Raw genomic sequence first — 14,762 nt, 5'->3', positions numbered from 1 at the left:
GTCTAGCAGGCCTTCCAGCTCTAAGGCAGGATGCACTATACCACAGGTGAGGGCATATCTGCCAGAGTAGATATTCCCCTACAATACTTAAGTCCATTCTTAAATATTGTAAGCGCCAGGGAAGCCATAAGGAGTACCTGGGCTGGACAACTTTAGTTCCCCAGCACCATGATGGCTTCACTGAAATCAGGAGTGTTTGGCACCAAACAGTTCCTTGTAATAAATCCACATTGATGCCAGAGTAAGATTAATTAAAACATGTACTCAGAGGGGTGCCACCTGAAAACCTACCAACCATGGTGTCTCTGAACCTCTGGGTGGAGAACCTCTGTTCCCTGGGAGCAGAAACAATGCACATTCTGGGCAGGGGTGTCACACCTCCTCCCCAAGATGCGCCAGTGCTCAAAGGGGAAGCTTCAAAGGTCTGCCGCCTTTGTAATGCAACCCCCAGCCTCGGCTGCTAGCAGCAGCTGGCAGCTCCCAGAGGCGGCGAAGTTAAGCACCCTTTTCAGTCCCCTCCATCTTGAAGGTGAGGGGACTCAAATCACAGCTAGGACTATGCCCCTTTCCACAGAAGAGTGGCATAATAGTGAGTGTAGTCACCCCCAGGTAAGTTGCCAATTGGCCCTACCCACTACTCCCCTAAATTTAGTATTTAGGAACTTAGAAAAAGACCCTAATATGTAGAAGATAGCTGCCCTGTCCAGAAGAAACAGACTACAAGGACTCTGGATACAGGCAGATCCATGTCCCACGGCTGGAGTCAGAGTGGCTCACCTGTCTATTAAAGTCTCCCCAGCGATCCGGACAACAAATCCAGCGTTGGTGGACCTTAACTGACCTCCATGACTACGCCTGCAGTGTGAATTCAGAGGCTACCCCTGACCTGAACACGCTCCGGTAAGAAGACTCCAACATCGATCAGAACCCCTGCACCGAAGCCCCTGGGCCTTGGGGAGCTGAACAGACTGTACCCTCCTATGACCTCCAACATCTCTACTTACCGCTGCTATCCTTGGTCTTCCACCTACAACCTCCGGTGCAATGCCTGCAACCTGTTTGTCGAAAAAGCAATCCTCATTGAAAAGCATTGGGTGCCTTTAAGAAAGTGGCTCTGTATATACTGGACCAAAGTAATGTAAAGTGTGCACAGAGTCCACAGTCCCCAGAGGTTTGGCAGAGGATAATGTTAGATATAACCTTACTCTCTAAAGTGGTAGGTTGGTCGAGCAGTAAGGCAATATCAGAAGACAGTGTAAAGCATTTGTTGTACACACTCGGTCAGCAAATGGTCTCCCACACTCAAGAACGGCACTCTAGGCCAATGGTTTTGTATCAAAAGATGTAGTCTATTTATTTTTAGAACCAACAAGGTATCAAAATATACTTTCTCAGAATGAGTGACTTTAAATACTTTTCAAATAGACAATTGACGACTTTTTGATTACAATAGTTACAGTTGTTGCAATAGGCAACAATTTCAAACAATGCAACATTGAGTTCAATGGGAATTTCTACTTCAATGCAATTAGTTACTATATAGATTGCTTTTCCAACCACAGAACTGGATCCTAGATTCAGTCCTGGGACATTTCCTGTAAACAGTTAAGTAAAAGCGTTTTGGTTACAATAGTGATTTTTAAGGGATATTATTGTATTTTAAAAGTTGACACTTGGAAACTTTTTCACATAGAATCAGCAATGTTATCCTATGGGAGGAAATTCACTTAGCAGGTAAGTAGTGTTATGATTACTTTTTCTTATTCAGGGTTGGATCCTGGATCCAGCACTGGTGCATCTCCTGTAAACAGTTGAAAGAATGTGTTAAGTCATACAGGCGATTTTTAAGGAATATTTGTAGTTTCTGAAAATCGAAAAACTTTTCTGGTGAAAACAAGACAATGGATTCCTATGGAAGGAAATTCAAGTTACTTTTCAGGGTCAGTGCTGGGCTAAAAAAGGAAGAACTGGGTTCTGTCCTGATAACGGGTGAGTAAATTGAAATTCGTTGTTCAGCTGATTTTAGGTGAATATTTAAAAGTTTCTAACCTCCACACTTAGGCTAACATTGACTGGTTTTACTTGGAAATTCTTCTATGGAAGAAAAGTGATTATCGGCTTTTGGGTAAGTACTTGACTGGTAGAGCTAAGAATCTGGGCATCGACTCAGGGGTGTCCCAGGGTCAGGTAGGTACAGTTTGTACACCCTCAGCAGCACAGGGGCAGCCGGGTGCAGAGGTAGTTAGGCCCAATGTTATCCAATGAGAGGCAGTGGACCTTCAGTTTCTGGATTCTGGACCCCAGCCAGAACGGCTTCCGGTCAGGACACAGTACCGAGACGGCACTTCTTTACATCTTGGAACACCTTCGCCAGGTACTGGACTCAGGTCATACTGCAGCGCTTATATTATTAGATCTAAGCGCTGCCTTCGATACTGTGTCCCACCAAATACTTATCCAACGCTTACAGGAGGCGGGAGTGACTGAGGTCGCTCTCCAATGGTTTCGGTCCTTTCTGGCTGACCGTACTTTTAAAGTGGCTATACCACCTGGCCAATCCACCACTTACCCCCTGAAGACGGGGGTTCCACAGGGATCTTCGTTGAGCCCTACAATTTTTAACCTCTATGTGAAACCGTTGGCCGGTGTCGTCAAACAGTGGGGTCTTACGATGGCCTCATATGCTGACGACACTCAGCTAGCGGTGACACTTAGCGGAGACCCCGAGGTAGCAGCTTCGAGATTCCGTGCGGGTCTCTTGGCAGTAGCCAGCTGGCTTCGCACCAACTGCCTCCAGTTGAATGCCACCAAAACTGAGGTATTGGTCTTAGGGAAGCACGCTGAGCTATGGGGCAACCAGTGGTGGCCGTCAGAGCTTGGTGTCACTCCTATTCCAGTGACTGGAGTGAGAAATCTAGGAGTCTGGGTGGATTCTGCGCTCACCTTCAGGGATCACACCAAGAAGGTGGCTGCCACGTGCTACGGAATACTGCGGGGTATTAGGCCAGTCTTGAAGTACTTTGATCCCCCTACCAGACAGCTTGTAGTTCAGGCCGCAATACTATCTAGGCTGGACTACGGCAGTTCATTGTTGTTAGGGGTGAATCAAGCGGAAGCCTCAAGGCTCCAAAGAGTACAAAACGCCGCGGCACGAGCCATTGTGGGCCTCCCCAGACACTGTTCAGTGTCTGGAACCATCTCGGCCTTGCATTGGCTCCCGGTCAGACAGCGAATCATGTTCAAGGCGCTGTGTCTGGCCTTCAAAATTTTGAAAACTTCTTCGCCACCGGCACTTGTCACTCTACTCACGCCCTATGTGCCGTCGAGATCTTTGAGATCTGAGGGGCTTCATCTGGCTGTCTGTCCACGCTTTAGGTTGAGCAGGATGGGTGGCCGTTCTTTCAGGGTACTTGCAGCAGGCCTATGGAACTCGCTCCCAGTTCACATTCGAGCTCTTGAGGATATGTTCGCCTTCAGGCAGGCGATTAAAACTTTCCTCTTTCCAGTTTCTAGCTAAATTCTTTTGTGTGTTATGTTACAGCATCTGTCAAAGCGCCAGGACGCCCCTTTGCTGGGGCAGCTGTGCGCTATAGAAATTTAATAACATAACATAACATAACAGTTGGTGGCTGCTGGCAAGCAGGCCACGCAGCTGTGGGAGCTGTGGGAGCTGGGCTCCTGGTCACTTGCTCAGAGCAAATGGGGAAGTAGGTTAGGACCAAGGTTGCACTGCCAGGGGCACTTGGGCGGCTGGCACAGGGTGCTTTTGAGCAGTTTGGCGCTCAATGTTATTCAATGGAGATCTTGGAAAGTGAATAAAGGCTGCAGGCTTCAGGAGCGACCAACACTTCAAGAGGTAAGTTGGGATCTTGGAGGATAGGTAGGCACCCAGGAGTTGGGCACAGGGGACGGTGGGGCGCCGGGTGCAGGGGTGTCTTTACGTCGGTAAATCTTACCCTCTGCTGGTTGCAGTTAGAGGGGTCCCTTGCTGTGAGGCTGCAGGCGTTGACTGTCGCCGAGGAAGGTGCTTGGGCACAGGATTCCAGGTCAGAGTCACCGGGGGGGGGGGGGGGGGGGTGGTCCTGGCTGCCACCAGGGATATTGCTGTTTGAGCAGAACCACTGCTCTTGCGAGTCCCAGTCTTTAAGAGGTTCAAGGCAGGCAGGTCCTCCTGGGTTTTCAAGGTTGCTGTCGGCAGGAGTCGCCGGGATTTAGCAGGAGCAGGTTCAAGGATCAAAAGGCTTGTAGGGCTATGGCCAAGTCAGTTGGTGTTGTCCTTTTGTTAGCAGCTGCACAGTGGGTCTTCATCTTCTTTCTTGTTTTCGAATCAGGATTTGAGGAAGGAAGGTTCAGGGTGCCCCTAAATACTCAATATAGGGGCATTACAGGTAGGGCAAGGGCAGGGACCAATAGGTCCCTGTCCTGGGGTGAGTACATCCTCAAGATGGCCAAAGCCCGGAGTTGTGCTTCACCTCGCCTCTCCCACCTTTGGAGTGGGGTTGGCAGAGGCTGGCACACCCCCTTTCCTCACTGACTGTTTCCCGCCAGAGTGGGGTTCAGAACTGGTGGGGGCCAGTTGCTGAGTACAGCAAGTGGGCTGGAGAAGCTCACAAAGGCGACATGCCCATTCTGGAGGAGGATACCTAGCACCTCTCCCAGGACATGCTTTGTTGCAGGCCCAGGAGAATGGATGGCTCTCTACCCAGGGACCCAGCAACATGTGTGCTGTGTGGCAGCCTCTCAGACAAGACGTGGATTGTAGGTTAGGTTTCAGGGGGCATCTCTAAGATGCCCTCTGTAGTGCATTTTACATTAAATCCCGCACTGGCATCAGTATGGGTTTAATGTGCTGAGAAGTTTGATATCAAACTTGTCAGTCTTCAGTGTAGCCATTATGGTGCTGTGGAGTTTGTATTGACAACCTCCCAGCACCATATACTCTTAATGGCATCACTGCACTTACAGTGCCCAGGACTGGACCTCGGTACTGTAGGGGCACAGGGCTCATGCACCTGTGCCTACACCACTGGCTTCGACATACCACCATTTGGTTTCCTACGTGACGTTGACGTGCTTCCTCCGGAAGTTCCCACCTTTGGTCGCCATCTTTGGATTCTTTTTTCTTAGTCTTGTTTTACTTTTTCTCCTTTTTAAAGTCTTTCTCCTGTTTTAATAGTCTTTCTCCTGTCTCATCTTTCTGGCGGAGGAGGGTGGGATCGCTAGTGAATCCAAAGTCTTCAGGCTTAAAAACTACACCGACAGGTAACAGAGTATGACCGGGTCATCCAGATCGCCTTATGTTGAAGTCATTTTATGCCCAGGTCATACAATAACGGAATCACTGGAGTGTTTTGCCACAAACCTTCTTAAGACCTTATTTTCCCCCACAATTAATATGACTCCCCACCCCCCCCCCCCCTCTCCCCCCACCCAGCTCTGAGCCATACTGAGCCAGTTTGTGCTCTGGACTTACAAAGATCCAAGGCTGGCGTCACTGCCTTTGTCATAGTCGCGTATTGTTTTTTTATGACTGGAGCAGAGTTTTGCAATAAAATAGATTTTGATTTATCTATGGGTTCCATGAAAGTTTTGAGGCAATACCCTAGATAAATGAAATTAGAGACACGCTACACAGTAGTGCTTCGTAAACATGTGCACTGAGGACCAAATTCTGGATGCAGTGACGGCGAAAGACAGGCCACAAATTAAACTTTCTAGGGCCAGGTACAAACAGAACACCCAGCAGGAAAAAAACTGGGAGCTAGAGAGGTGGGAGTCTCTCAGGATTGCCCTGAATGATAAAGATCTGAAAACCTTTTGAGCAATAATGAGCTCGGGAGCTAGTGAAGGGAGATCGGCCATTGAGCCCAACATAGCGCCTGCAACGTGGGAGACTTACTTTGAGTCATTGTACACCTCCAGGGATGACGGGCCTGTCAACACAGTTAGTCCCAGCATGGCATCGGAGTTCCACAAGGCGGGGACATGAAGATTACTATGCTCGAAGTGGGAAACACTATCAACAAGCTTAACCGCAAAAAAGCACCAGGTCTAGACAAATTATCAGGGGACCTCTTCCGTGAAGAACCCAAAATATGGGTCCTTTATTTGTGTTCCCTATTTAACGCCGTCCTGAAGAGCATGGATCCTCCCTGATACCTGGCGCGGGGCTGAGAAAGTTCCCATATTCAAAAAAAGGTTGTCCCCTCTCACCCTCCAACTACAGGTATATGAGTTTAATTGACATCACCCAAAAACTCTTCGTCCGGGTGCTTCTGGACAGCCTTCAGGGATGGCTGGAAGAAAAAAATTTAAATCCCTACCAGGCTGGCTTCATAACCTATGTCAACCGTAGATCAGATATTCAGACTACAACTGCTCTTCTGGAAAACGGTGACTATAGAGGGTGGCAGCCTCTATCTAATATTTGTTAATCTGAAGTCTACCTTCGATCTTGTACCTCGGGAGAAACTTTGGAAGCTGCAGCACGACCTTGGGATTCCTCCCTATCTTCTAAATGTCATAGAGAGGCTCCACATGGAAAATTTTGCACAAGTGCGATGCAGAAAATATGGGGAACTCACTTCCCGTTTTCCTGACCAAAAGGGCATAAGACAGGGATGTATTTTAGCCCCAACTTTATTGTCTCTGTCAATGGTATTATTAACCATCTTGAGGACAATGATGCCCCCTAGAAAGTCTCCGGGAAGATCCCTGCGTAGATGATCGCAGACAATACCCTATTACTTTCAAAAACACCAATGGGTATCCAGCGCACTCTTGATGGTTTCGCCAATTTTTGTAAGCTACGAGGGCTGGAGATCAACCTAACAAAAACTAAATATATGGTCTTCAACCCTCCCAACATGAAGAGGGGAATTGGTTGTTGCCCTTGTAAGAGGAGGGGGGATTTTCGGTGGATACAGTTTCGGAACCACCCCTGTAAAAGAAGCAGCGTAAGAAACCCCTAGTGGCAGGTAACTGCAAAGCCTCCATGGACTTAGCGACCTCTGTGTCTTTTTTTCATTTTTTCCAGCAAGGTATCAACCGCTGGGCCAAAGAGATGCTCCTGATTGAATAGTTGGTTGAGGATGGAGGTCTGCACCTCTGGCTTGAAGCCTGATATTCGCAACCAAGCAGCTGGTGTGTCTGCTGCGTCTAGGGCACACCTGATGGATGTATTTGTGATAAGGACAGTAGCCTTAGATTTGTGTTTGTCAAGAAAATATTGTATGAGTTTTTCTAACTCATACAATAGCCCTATCATAACGATCCAGTAGAGCTTAAGCGTTGGCAATAGGCCACTGATTTGCTGCCTGTGATGCCAATCTTTTGCCAGAGGCATCAATAAGCTGAACACCTTGGCTGCTTGACTCATTCCCCTCCTGTGCTGGAGGTCAATGTAAATGGGTTTGGTCATGACCAGCTCAGCTCGTCATGAGCACACAAGCACCTTGCCTCATGACGAGCTGAGCTCGTCATGAGCATCAAAGGGGTTAAGACTCTTTATCAGAAGGAGCCACCTCACCTGTGGTTTGAGAGTTGACTCTTTTACAAGCGATTTAGACTACAAGAGAGTAAGGGAAGCTGGACTCTAATGTAAACTGCGTTGGTGGGTGCGGGTTCAACACTCTCTGGTTGTACAGTTGTTTCTGGAAGGCCTTCAGGGCGAGGAGCACGGTCTTTAGTTCCAGGTAGTTGATGTGTCTGACCGCATCTGCTGGAGTCCACAGACCCCTCACCTTGAGCTTGTTCATGTGTGCTCCCCATCCCATCTGGGATGCGTCTGTGGTGATGGTCACCGTTGGGGTTGGTGGTGTTAAAGGCTTCCCTTTTCTTATGTTCTACTTGTACTCCCAGAGCAGTGGGTGGAACATTTTAGAGTTCTGTATAACAGAGGAACCACCGCTGCAGAAGAGCACATGGCATACGGGGGGTGGGGGGGGGGGGGGAGACAGAGAGGCCCTAGTATTCACACTGAAGGAGATAGTGGAGGGTATAAAGGGTTTGACTTGCAATAAGGCGCCAGGGCCGGACTGGATTCCGCCGGATCTCTTCTTAAGTGAGGTAGATCTTGGGGTCCTATCCTAACAAGAGTAATAAACGATGCCATAGTCATGGGGTTACCACGCTCTTGGTCGACGACCATAAAAGTGCCAATTTTTAAAAGGGGAGCAGGGATAACCCCCAGTGCTACCGCCCCATCTCCCCGATAGACGTATCAGCGAAGGTCTTGGGAACAGTCATCCTGAACCGCCTGATGAGTTGGGAAGAGGAAAATCATATTCTCTCGGATGTGCAGTATGGATTTCGGGCATGTAGATCCACCACTGACCAATGCCTGAATTTATATTTGTTGGTAACAAAATATTCAGTGGCCAGTAAGGGAAAGGTCTAGTTAGTGTTTATGGACCTAGCTGCCGCTTTCGATTGCATGAATAGGGAGAAGTTATGGATCATAATGTCAAAATTGGGTGTAATGACCCGATTAATATACTGAGATCCCTACATCACAATACATCTGCAAGAGTGAGGTACAATTTAGAGGGAGAAAACACCGAACCCTTCAATTGTTCCAGTGGGGTCAGACAGGGATGTATCCATGCCTTTTTTATTTTCGTTGTACATTAATGGTCCTGAACAATCCCTCATGGAATTAAAAGTGGATTCACCAAGAATAGGAAAAAGAGTGATTCCTGTACTGCTTTATGCAGACGATGCAGTCCTTCTAGCACGTACACCACTAGTACTGCAGCGATTGATAGACGGGTTCGTGAACTTCATGAACGGTTTAGATCTAACTGCAAATTTGTCTAAATCGTATGTCATGGAGGTGGGCCCAAGAAGTGTGGGGAAAAAGTTCAATTATAAAATAGGTACTTTTAGCTTGACAATGATTCAGTCCTGTTTTTACCTGGGAATTTTAATTGATCAGGGTCTCAATTTTAAACCTTTAATTGCGGAACGCTGTAACAAATTATTAGCCAGCACAGGGGCCATAATGAATTTTGGCCGCAGACTTGGGCGATTGTCTCCTGAGCAGATGATGGTCTTTTACAATTCTATTTGTTACGCAAAAGTGGCATATGGGTGCGGAACTATGTGGAATGGCAGATGCAACTAAATTGCAAATTGAGGAGAATAAATCTCTGAAGGCTCCTCAAAATCCCCCAGGGAGTTCCCTCCCACATTATACATGAAGAATTGGGCTGTGACTTTTAGTTGATAGGGTGGGGTGCAGGAAACTGATTGCATGGGTAAAGATTTGGATCAGCCCAGAAGCAAGTCTGTCAAGACAGATTATTATGGACTGCCTGGGGAGGGAAAAGGGAACTGTTATTCCCTGGCTTAAGTATGTCAAGGGCGAATTAGAAAGCATTGGGTGTGAAAGCCTCTTCCTGACACCTTCCGATATTACAAAAGGGGACCAGGCAAGAGTTAAAAAGATGTTTTTTGAACATAAGGCCAAGACACGAGAAGCCAAGGATAGCCTTAAACAATTAGTTAAGGCATACACCCGGGAATGGAGCCTTATCTAGCACTAATCCACAATGCCTGTGATAGATTTTTAATAACCCGTTTTAGGCTCAACCTTTTACACCACCTGCTTGCTGAGCCAGCAGGTTTTACAAATTCTGTTGAGTCAAAGGGTCCCTGTGGCTGCGTTCAACGATCTCCACAGGATGCCCTACATTTTTTTTTATGCCCTTTTTATTCAGGCGTCGTTTTTTTAAATAAATTTGTTAAAAAAGGTTAATTTTATACATGTGTCTGAAGCCCTCATACACTTACAAATGGCCTGAGACAATCTGGCCCTATTTGAGATTACACATTTTTTACGATCAGCTGTCAAACTTAGGGATACTAGAGGTACCAGTTAAATATGTGTTGATGGCAGAAGGTTTTTTTTCAAATGAAATATGTTATTATGAATAGTACTTTGTTCCCGATGGGTCCTCTAATATGACCTTTTCTTGTGACCATTGTTGTTGCAGCCATTCCTGGAACGGTCTCAAGTGGAGCCGTACATTGGGGACCAGGTGTATGCATGACGCCATCATCCCCATGATCTTGCTCGCTGTCCTAACTGTCAGAGCTCGCCCCTTCTGGCAGTGGCGTGTCTCCTTCAGCATGGCAAGTGTTCTCTTGTTGCTGGGGAACACCTTGCTCTGTATGGTGTTGATCTGTGAACCTAGAAAGATCTTAACTTGCTCTGGTTCCATTGAGGACTTTCCCCAGTGTATGGAGAATCCCAGGCCTGTCAGTGTTTGTGACCCGCTGTGCGTGTTCCTTGCATGTCCTGTGGGAACTTGCTTTTATTAGCCAGTCGTCAAGGTAATGGTATACATGAATCCCTTACCTCCGTAGGTGCGCTACCACGACAGCGAGACATTTGGTGAAGACACTTGGTGCGGATTTTAGTCCGAAGGCTAGGGCTGTGAACTGGTAGTATTCTTTGTTGATGGTAAATCTTAGTAGATGTTTGTGCTGCCTGTTCATGGGAGGCATCTTTGAGGTCTATGATGGACATGATGTCTCCGTCCCTTATCTGAGAAAGGACCTCTTGTAGGGATGTCATTTTGAATTTTTGTGTCGTTATGTATTGATTTAGAAACCTTAGATCCAGGATGGGTCTTAGCGTTTCGTCCACTTTTGGTACTAGTAAATAATTTGAGTACACTCCCTTGTTTCTTTCTCTGAATGGGACTGGTTTGATGGCCTCCTTTTGGAGGAGATCTTGTGCTTCCTCGAGGAATAGCGCTAGTTCTTTTGCTGAGTGCTCCTTTCTTTTTGGTTTTCTGTTAGGTGGTTTCTTTTCCAGTTCTATGCAGTATCCAAAGTATATGATGTTGAGTATCCATTTGTCAGTGGTTTTCTTCCATTCCTGGAAGAAATGTTTAAGCCTGCCTCCTACTGGTGTTACATGTTCGTTGATGTTTGGTTTGTGTAACCCTCTTCTGTTGACCTAGTTGTGCCCCACCCCGGAGGGATCGTGTGGGTGGTCACACCTTGTGGGACGGAGTCACTTTGAGGTGGCTTGCTGGTGCCCTCTTCTTGTTTGTCCTCGTCCATTTGCCCTCCTGCGAAATTACTGGCCCAGAGGCTGGTACTGCCAGGATTGTTTCTGCTGGCCCTGCTGTGCTCGATTGTCGCCCTGGTAGGCCTGCTGGAATGTCTGGTGTGACGTTCCCGGTTGGTTCCCCCCCCCCCACCCTTCCGTTCGGTCTCCGTGTCGGGGTACCCCTTCTCATTCCTCTGAACTGCAAAGCCCCCATGGACCTTGCAGTCTCATTTTCTTTCTTGAGCTGGGTGTGTTTTTCATCCACCGGTGCCCCGAACAGTGTTTCTCCATTGAAGGGAGTGCTCAGAATGTTGTTCCATACTTCCGGCTTGAAGCCTGAGATCCTCAGCCAGGCATGCCCTCTTTCAGTGATCCCGATCATCATACGCCTGCTGGATGTCTCAGACCCATCCAAGGCTGATTTCAGGCAGGAATTTGCTATATTCTTTTTTTCCTCCACTAGCTGCGACGCTCTTTGTTGGTATTACTCAGGGGGGTGGTGGAGCAGCTGTCTGACCTCGTCCCAGTGCTGGTACTGGTGTCTGTTTAATAGGGCATTGGAGTTTGCAATGCGCCAGTGTACCGCTACATTACTCTTTATTTTCCTCCCAGTTAGGTCCATCCTCCTACTTTCTTTGTCTGGTGGTGGGCCTGAGGTTGTTGAAACGTTTGCCCTTTTCCTGGCTGTTGCAGCAATAATAGAGTCTGCCGTGACGTACCCTGGATGTAGGCGGGGGTCCTTGGAGGTGTGCTTGTATTTCTTCTCCGTCCTAGGCGTGACAGACCTGCAGGTCGCTGGGTCTTTAAATGCCTCCCTCCCTTGGTCCAGGACACTTGGGAGCATGGGGAGGAATTGGCTCCTTGTTTGAGTGGGGAACAGGGTCTCTAAGAGGAAGCATGCCTTTGGTTTTTCTTCCTCCAGTTTGACTCCATAAGCCGTTGCCGCGTTCCTGATGACCATGTTGTAGACCCCAATGTAATCTGGCAGTGAAGGACTCGAGGGGTACGTCTCCACGAGCTCTTCTAGGCTTTGGACATAGAGGTCCTGCCACTCCAGGTCCTGTGCCATCGATGATGCTGAGCGGAAAAAATGGTCCGCTAGTCATCGTTGCCTTCCTCTTCGTAGTATAGGCCCTCTTCCTTAGGTGTTCCTGGGGCTCAGGAGTTTTCGGCGTCGTCGAACTTTTCTTCTATTTCGACGATCGCCGGCTTCGCAGAATCGTGAACCTTTTCATTTTCTCGTCGAACTCTCTTCCTTTGCATGATGTTATCCATTTCAGCCTCTAGCCTTCTCTTCTTTCTCTCCATTTCGGCTGCCTGTTCGGCGTCGAGTGTTTCGGGAGATCTCTTCGGCGCCGTCGTCGAAGCGGCCTTCAGGTCCTTCTCCTTCGAAGTTGAGCGGTCCTTTTCGGGGACGTGCTTAGACAACCTTGGCTTTTCGCCCATTTTCGCCGTCTGGGAGTCCTCTTCAAAGGATCCGCTGGGCTGTTTGTCCTTTGGTACAGCTGCGGCCGTCGAGATTTTCAGCGCCCGGTGCTCCCTTCGTGGACTTTGACTGTTTTTCGAGAGTCTGTTGGGGGTTTAGGGGTCGACGCCTCTCCTACCTCTTTAGATGTTTTCTTATCGGTCTCTACGACAGTGTAGTCATTTGGTCCCTCAGCGGTGTTTTTCTCCTCGTCGCTGGAGAGGCCCAGGTCCCGAAGCGACAGAGGTTGGCCTTTGCCTTGCATGGTGTAGTTGGCTCTTCTTTGTCTCTCTCTAACCATGAGTGTCTTAGGGGTGAAGACGGAGCAGGTGCTGCAATCCTTGCTCTCTTGGTCGACCGGTAGGCAGAGGTTGCAGACCGGGTGCTGGTCCTTCTGCTCGTATTTGTGGTGGCTGTTACGGCAGATTTTAAAGGGTGTTTTGCCAATTCTTGCGCTCAGGGGGCCCCCTTTGTGCGCTTTCTCTGTTGGACGTCGAAGTTCTCGAAGAGCTCCTTCTTCGTCGTCCCGGCTCAGTGATCTTGTTCCTCTGTGTCTCCTCCAATCTTTTCCGTGTAGAATTTGTCTTTTGCTCTTCTTTCCTCCAAAAAACTCTGGAGCCTCTCGGTGACGATCCAGACCCAACGGCGGAAAAAAGAATCTGAAGATGGTGCCCAAAGGTGGGAGCTTCCGCAGGAAGCGTGCCCACGTCACAGGAAGTACACCAGAAGGTGCGACGTCGACGCCCACCTGGGCTATGAAAAAAGGACTACGATTCCGGACCCAACCACTAGACCGCGGAATAATGCACAGCATAGTGAATCCAGACAGATTCACGCTGCAAAACCTGGTATACGGTTGGAAGCGCAGCTTCTCTCCTTCATCCGACATTCCTTCAAAGAGCTGGCCACAAAAGGTTACATTAATTTAAAGCTAAATACTGGTGTCATGAATGGCCCATCAATAACCTAAGAAGATGAAGCACCTGATGCAATGGCTTCATATTCCAAAAGCTACTAGCAGACTATCATAATTAAGGCTCCCTGTTTTCCATTTTTACTGATATTTACATATAAATACAGACAAAAAACATGTATTTTCCAGTCTGTATTTATTTTTCAATGTTGATAAAAACTGAAATATTGGTTGTTTTTGAGTGATTCTTAAAGCTGTCAATGACTGCCAGGCCAACAGCTTTGCAGATTGACAAGCAAGGGGATACAAAAATAAGGATTTTAGTAAAGAGCCAAAGGAGCAGTAGATTTGCACAACCTTGATACTAAAATTTACATATTTTCTTACTGATGCATTTTTTTTTACCATCTAAGTGTGTATATATCATTGAAACCTGTCAGGCGTGGAGGCATGAGTGCACATTAACTGGTTAAATAAATGCAGAAATATGCACATTTGAGGTACATTTTTTCACAAAACCCTAAATAAATATGGATAAATACAGATAAAATTAGCAAAAAATAAATGGATGAATAGTCAAGTCAAGTCAAAGAATTTATATAGCGCACTACATACCCAGAGGGTCTCAAGGCGCTTAGGGAGGGGAGGAGGATTACTTGTCAAATATCCATGTTTTAAGTTGCTTTCTGAATGCTAGGTGGTTCTGGGTAAGGCGAAGGTAAGTGGGGAGTGAGTTCCAAGTTTTAGCTGCCAGGTATGAGACGGAAATTAAAAATATATAAATACCATAAAGCCAGGAGCCCCAATTATAATGCACCAAACAAGGGTTTCACTTGTACGAGCTGATACGAAGTGCTGGTGCTAGCATTCCAATGTAGACAAGTCTCAATGGGAATGAAGGATCTTAAGACAAGTTTGGATAGGATGGGCTTAGGGTGATGTTGCCATAATCAGAACATGGGCAAGGTCTCATCTGTGTTGTGAGGACAGGAGTGGGTTGTTGGGCAAAATGAAAGCTGCAGGTGGGCCTTTTCTTGAAAAAGTGGCAATAGGTTTTTTACAAATCAATTCTCTACACTTACGTTAGTATATTCAGGAGCAAATCTATGTTGCTTTATTCCTGGAATAAAACCTACTGACACAAAAGAAGAATTGCAAACTTAACTGGCTCGATCAATGCTTGTTCATCCTACATCTTACTGGCATAAATAATGGCCACAAATGATCTTCGAAGCAAATGATGCAACACCTTCCAATTTTCAACTGAATTGGTCAACCACCCTACTGCAGTTGATACTCTTAAGGCATTTAATCAAATGCAT

The 14,762-nt window shown here is 47.3% G+C and overlaps 1 protein-coding gene across 1 annotated transcript in view; it reads right to left on the bottom strand.

Moving 5' to 3' along the window:
* The window catches only part of DHX15 (DEAH-box helicase 15), a 257,979-nt gene that overhangs the window by 128,719 nt on the left and 114,498 nt on the right, over positions 1 to 14,762 (bottom strand). The gene's annotated exons all lie outside the window — the stretch shown is intronic.

Source organism: Lissotriton vulgaris, chromosome 3_2 (assembly GCF_964263255.1).
Source record: "Lissotriton vulgaris chromosome 3_2, aLisVul1.2, whole genome shotgun sequence".
Classification (NCBI taxonomy): Eukaryota; Metazoa; Chordata; class Amphibia; order Caudata; family Salamandridae; genus Lissotriton; species Lissotriton vulgaris.
Note: the sequence above shows the minus strand (reverse complement) of the source record. Positions and strands in the feature narration are given on the sequence as shown.